The 5,874-nt window shown below is 42.9% G+C and overlaps 1 long non-coding RNA gene across 1 annotated transcript; it reads right to left on the reverse strand.

Moving 5' to 3' along the window:
- Window positions 1-957: 957 nt before the first annotated feature.
- On the reverse strand, window positions 958-3,781 carry LOC134330238 (uncharacterized). The gene is made up of 3 exons (XR_010014990.1): window positions 3,733-3,781; window positions 1,863-2,034; window positions 958-1,324 (listed from the first exon to the last, which is right to left on the reverse strand). It is a non-coding gene; the product is annotated as an uncharacterized LOC134330238 (long non-coding RNA).
- Between the last annotated feature and the right edge of the window lie 2,093 nt (window positions 3,782-5,874).

Genomic DNA, 5,874 nt, shown 5'->3' on the forward strand with positions numbered 1-5,874 from the left:
TGACGTGGTGGTGGTGTGTTAGTGTGTGTTGTGCTGGTATGAGTGGATCAGACACAGCAGCGCTGCTGGAGTTTTTAAACACCTCACTGTCACTGCTGGACTGAGAATAGTCCACCAAACAAAAATATCCAGCCAACAGCGCCCTGTGACTGATGAAGGTCTAGAAGATGACCAACTCAAACAGCAGCAATAGATGAGCGATCGTCTCTGACTTTACATCTGTGTTAAGGGGAGGGGGCATGTGTCAGTTCACTCTCCTCAATCGGGGCAGGGGTCAGCACCAGTAGAGAGGAAGCATAACGCAACTGGGTAAAAATTGGACTCGCTAAAAATCGAAGATTGAAGAAAAGACGCGTGACTTCAAAAGCCTGCACAGAGCCGACCTCAAAAACTGTCCTTACAGTAAATGGGCACAAATTCCCACACACACTCTCTGCAGTGTAATATAGCTGCTAGGACGTGGGAGTATTCTATAATAATGCTCATGGTTTGGAATGAGATGTCCAACAAGCTGATGGTCAAGAGTGATACAGTGAATGTCATTGATGTATAGTAAAATAAACCAGTAAAATACACGTCCTGCATGTAGCTTGTTTATAACAGATCTTGTAGCAGCTATATTTAAATTAGCTCGCCTAACACTGATCCTGAAATGCGGAAGCTTGTATTGTCGTTAATGTTATGCCAAGTGTGTCTAAAAAGCCCGAACAGATGTTTGATTATTTCATAAGCCCCTGAAAGGCCTGCCATGCCATAATGTAGATTAATAGTGGGCAGCTGGGACCTTAGTGCCACTCTGACTCCGCTGTTGCGTTTGTTTACTCCCAGTGCCCGGTGCCAACCCAGCCTACTTCAGCATGACATTCGTTAAATTTAGAGCAGCTTACAGAGCGCGCATGCTAACGAGCTCTCTCCGGGATCACGCTAGGGGGAAACACCAGTAAGGTCCCGGGTTAGGTTTTAATCAGTACTGTTACATTCCTATTACCTCTTAGATTCAACAGAAATAAACAAAGGCAGGAGGGACCGGGTTGTAATAACAGGAAGGAAATGAGCTTTGATTACAATACTGTAGACGTTGGATAAAACTGACCTTTGGTTAGTCTTTGGCCTTATTACATTCACATCATATCAATATTTTGGATGGGGATGGTTCCACCAGGAGGTTGGATTTTATTGCCTGAAATTACTGTTGAACTGGTTTCTAAGTCTTGTGTCCTATCCACAAAGTTGTACCTTTTCTACGTCGGGTGAAAAAGCATGCCTCGCAGTCGACATTCCAATTCTTCATGGACTTTTGATTGTGCAGAGGGGCACATTCATGCTGAAAACAAAGGAGCACGAAATTCATGCTGGGTTAAAAGCATTGGTTTTTGTCTACATACTTTTGGACACCCAGTGTCCAATGCAGTATATATACACCTATCAGCCATAACATTAAAACCACCTCCTTGTTTTTACACACATTGTCCATTTTATCAGCTCCACTTACCACTTACTTTGTACTTTATAGAGTGGACAGTGAGTGGACACGGTATTTTAAAACTCCAGCAGCGCTGCTGTGTCTGATCCACTCATACCAGCACAACACACACTAACACACCACCACCATGTCAGTGTCACTGCAGTGCTGAGAATGATCCACCACCTAAATAATACCTGCTCTGTGGTGGTCCTGTGGGGGTCCTGACCATTGAAGAACAGGGTTAAAACAGGCTAAAAAAGCATGTAGAGAAACAGATGGACTACAGTCAGTCAAGTGCTTCTATAAGGTGAAGCTGATAAAATGGACAGTGAGTGTAGAAACAAGGAGGTGGTTGTAATGTTATGGCTGATCGGTGTATAAACACTATGACTGCTACCTTGGTGTATTCAGGTGTAGGTGCGGTCACTCAGTATGCAGTTCTGCAGTGATAGACATCTTGTTTTCACATAAGTCTGGTACTGCACATCGATCTCCAGTCCTACTGAACCATTGTATGTGCTTACAAAGACCCAGACATAAATTAAGCACTAAGCACAGCAGCTTTCACTCTGTAAAGAATGGAAGTGGTAGAGCAGTCACGTTGGGTAGAAACATGGAAGTAAATGATTGGGTAATAAAACGCAGCATTAAGATTTAGATTATTATCAAGCTGACATTAAGTGCTAGAATTCATTTACAGCTAGATTTGGTTTTGGATCTGGAACGTTTGTGGTTACAGCTGTGCAATATTTGGATTGAGAGGTTTTTTGTGTGTTTTTATCATTTAGTTCTTATTTGATTTTTTTTTTCTCCAGAAATAGACATAAATGTGCCACCAGCCTGGCCGGACACTCAGCAGACACCTAATTGTTACTACACTCACTGTCCATTTTATCAGCCCCACTTACCATATAGAAGCACTTTGTAGTTCTACAAATTACTGACTGTAGTCCATCTGTTTCTCTGCATGCTTTGTTAGCCCCCTTTCACACTGTTCTTCAATGGTCAGGACCCCCACAGGACCACCACAGAGCAGGTATTATTTGGGTGGTGGATGATTCTCAGCACTGCAGTGACACTGACATGGTGGTGGTGTGTTAGTGTGTGTTGTGCTGGTATGAGTGGATCAGACACAGCAATGCTGATGGAGTTTTTAAACACCTAGAACAGTCCACCAACCAAAAATATCCAGCCAACAGCGCCCTGTGGGCAGCGTCCTGTGACCACTGATGAAGGTCTAGAAGATGACCGGCTCAAACAGCAGCAATAGATGAGCGATCGTGTCTGACTTTACATCTACGAGGTGGACCAAATAGGTAGGAGTGTCTAATAGAGTGGACAGTGAGTGGACACGGTATTTAAAAACTCCAGCAGCGCTGCTGTGTCTGATCCACTCATACAAGCACAACACACACTAACACACCACCATGTAATTGTCACTGCAGAGCTGAGAATGATCCACCACCTAAATAATACCTGCTCTGTGGTGGTCCTGTGGTGGTCCCGACCATTGAAGAACAGCACGAAAGGGGGCTAAAAAGTACAATTGTAGAACTACAAAGTGCTTCTATATGGTAAGTAGAGCCGATAAAATGGACAGTGAGTGTAGAAATATATAGTATATTTTTTAAAAGGCTCCTTACAAGCTCCTAATAAATAATATTTAAATAATGTTCATATTTAGTGCAGGATAAAGCACCATGTTTTTGATCTGCCTAAGTAGAAGAAGTTTCCTTCCACTCAAAGGTGTAGTGTTTGTCATCAAAATGCAGCAACTTAGGAGCGAGGGTACACCCCCAACTCTGTTGTTTTATCTCCAAAGTACCATCTGCAACACATTTACCAAGGCGGCAGCTCAAAAAGCCATAAAATCACCATTACAGCACAACTAGAGCAGATATGGAATTCATTAAAGGAGCACGTTAGATGGGATTGGTGTGCGTGCGCTTCGCATTTCGCCTCTTACTCGGTTGTTATCTTGAGATTTGCTCAGTGGGAAACTCATTAGCTCATCGTCCTGGTGGAGGAAATAAAAACTGGCACATTTTGCTTCCACTTCTGTGAAAATTAATTAGACAGAGCAGGCGCAGTTCCTGACGTGGCTGCTCGTGTATCATTAATTCCTGCCATCGTTTTGACTCTAATAACACTTTCCACATCCGAGAGATTGAGCTATCGATCCGTTCAGATCTGTTCAAAATTCGGGATTAAATTAAATCTGTGTGTCTGTGCGTTTGCCGGTCATGCTTTTAAACAATCCTGTTTACCACGTCTTTTTGAATTAGGTGTCTCGGTCGGTGGTGGATCGGTCCTGTTCTGAACTGTTTACGCTCCGTATCTCTGAAACACATAAGTTGGGAGAAAATTACACCTGTTATCTTGCATCCTTTTTTTCTTTTTTAATATAATTCTGTAATCATGTATAGATACACACGCTGCCCTCGTATCATGCTTTATCTTCATGCTTGGTATTATACAGCAGTATCTGTGTAATGGATGTTCCTATATACTGTAGATCTGCAACCTAAATTGTAATCACATACTACATTTGATCAGTTATGAGCCCCTGCTCTTCTCTTTAAGCACAACCAATGCTGGATGCAGGCTTTGTCATGACCACCACCTAATATCCAGAGTAACCACCATGTGCAGCACGGACAGCAGCTAGATGGGTTGGGAGTGTTCTCACAGGTATCTGGAGCCATGCTGACTGTAGTCTTTTTAATATAATTCTGTAATCATGTACAGATACACACGCTGCCCTGGTATCATGCTTTTCATGCTCATATTTTATCTTCTTGTTTGGTATTATACAGCAGTATCTGTGTAATGGATGTTCCTATATACTGTAGATCTGCAACCTAAATTGTAATCACATACTAAATTTGATCAGTTATGAGCCCCTGTTCTTCATTTTAAGCACAACCAATATAGACAGCCACCAGCTAATATCCAGAGTAACAGCAGCTAAACGGGCTGGGAGTGACTCAGCAAGGTCCTGGTAGGTTGTCACAGGTATCTGGAGCCATGCTGACTGCAGTGCATCCCACAGCTGATGGAGGGGGCATAGGGGAGGATCCATAAAGTGAACACAACGATCAAGGTGGTCCCACATATGCTCAACTGAGTTTAAATCTTGGAAATTAGGGGGCCAGGGTAGCACTTGGAAGTCTTGGTCATGCTCTTCCAACCGATGTCGGGCATTTGTAGAAAATTGCTGGAAAATCCCATCCACCCCAGGGAAGACAAGTTTACCCATGGTTCTTTTGTCCATGACAGCAACAAGGGATATATGTTCAGGCAGTCTATCGCACACCTTATATACCCACCAAGCCAGCTCACGAAACACGACGGGGGGTGCTGGAGCCTATCCCAGCTTTTCAATGAGCGCAAGGCACACAGTAACACCCTGGACGGCGCGCCAGTCCATCGCAGGGCAGACACACACACACACCCATTCACCTATAGGGCAATTCAGTGTCTCCAATTAACCTGACTGCATGTTTTTGGACTGTGGGAGGAAACCGGAGCTCCCGGAGGAAACCCACGCAGACACATGCAAACTCCACACAGAAAGGACCCAGACCGCCCCACCTGGTGATCGAACTCAGGACCTTCTTGCTGTGAGGCGACAGTGCTACCCACTCTGCTGCTGTAAAGCATCTTAACAGGATAACAGGATGCTACCACCAACATATTTTACAGTAAGATAACCTGACTGGTGTGCTTACTGCCTCACTCTCTCACACTGAAAGAGTTCCAATATAGTCTCATCAGACAACACTTATTCCTCCCAATTCTTTAGGTAGTCTTTCAATATTTTTCAGCTTTCCCTAAGGGCTTCTTCTTGAAACTTTCATTTTGGTGGTACAACTCGAAAACAGTTAAGACCTGAACTGATTTTTGGAACTCAGGGTGACATCTGTGCTAGATATTTTAATGAGTGCCCTTTAGTTTAGACAGACGGTCTGTATTTTATATTCTGTCCATTTCCTTGTAATGGAGCTCTGAGGTAAGCTAATTGGCTTTGATATGTATTATTATCTTGTATAGTTATCGTTCACATAGTTATCGTTTGTTGGGTAGTCTTTAGCGTACAGATGCAGTACAGATGCAGTACAGAGATTTACAGATCTACACAATCCTCGCAGAGGTGTTGATTCTTAACAAACTCAGCAAACAAAGTAGTTAGCAAGGTAATGGTGCATAAGATCAAATGTGCAATAAAATACAGGACAATTAACTTCTGATACTATATATTAAGAAGTTAAATATTTATAGACATTCACAATTGTTCATGCCCATGTGTTCCTCTAGTCAAGCATTTCCTGTCATAATCACTATCATTTTTTTTATATTTATCTCTGATTGAGAGCAGAATAGCTCACTGAACCCTGGCTGAAATACCA

Source organism: Trichomycterus rosablanca, chromosome 16 (genome assembly GCF_030014385.1).
Source record: "Trichomycterus rosablanca isolate fTriRos1 chromosome 16, fTriRos1.hap1, whole genome shotgun sequence".
Classification (NCBI taxonomy): Eukaryota; Metazoa; Chordata; class Actinopteri; order Siluriformes; family Trichomycteridae; genus Trichomycterus; species Trichomycterus rosablanca.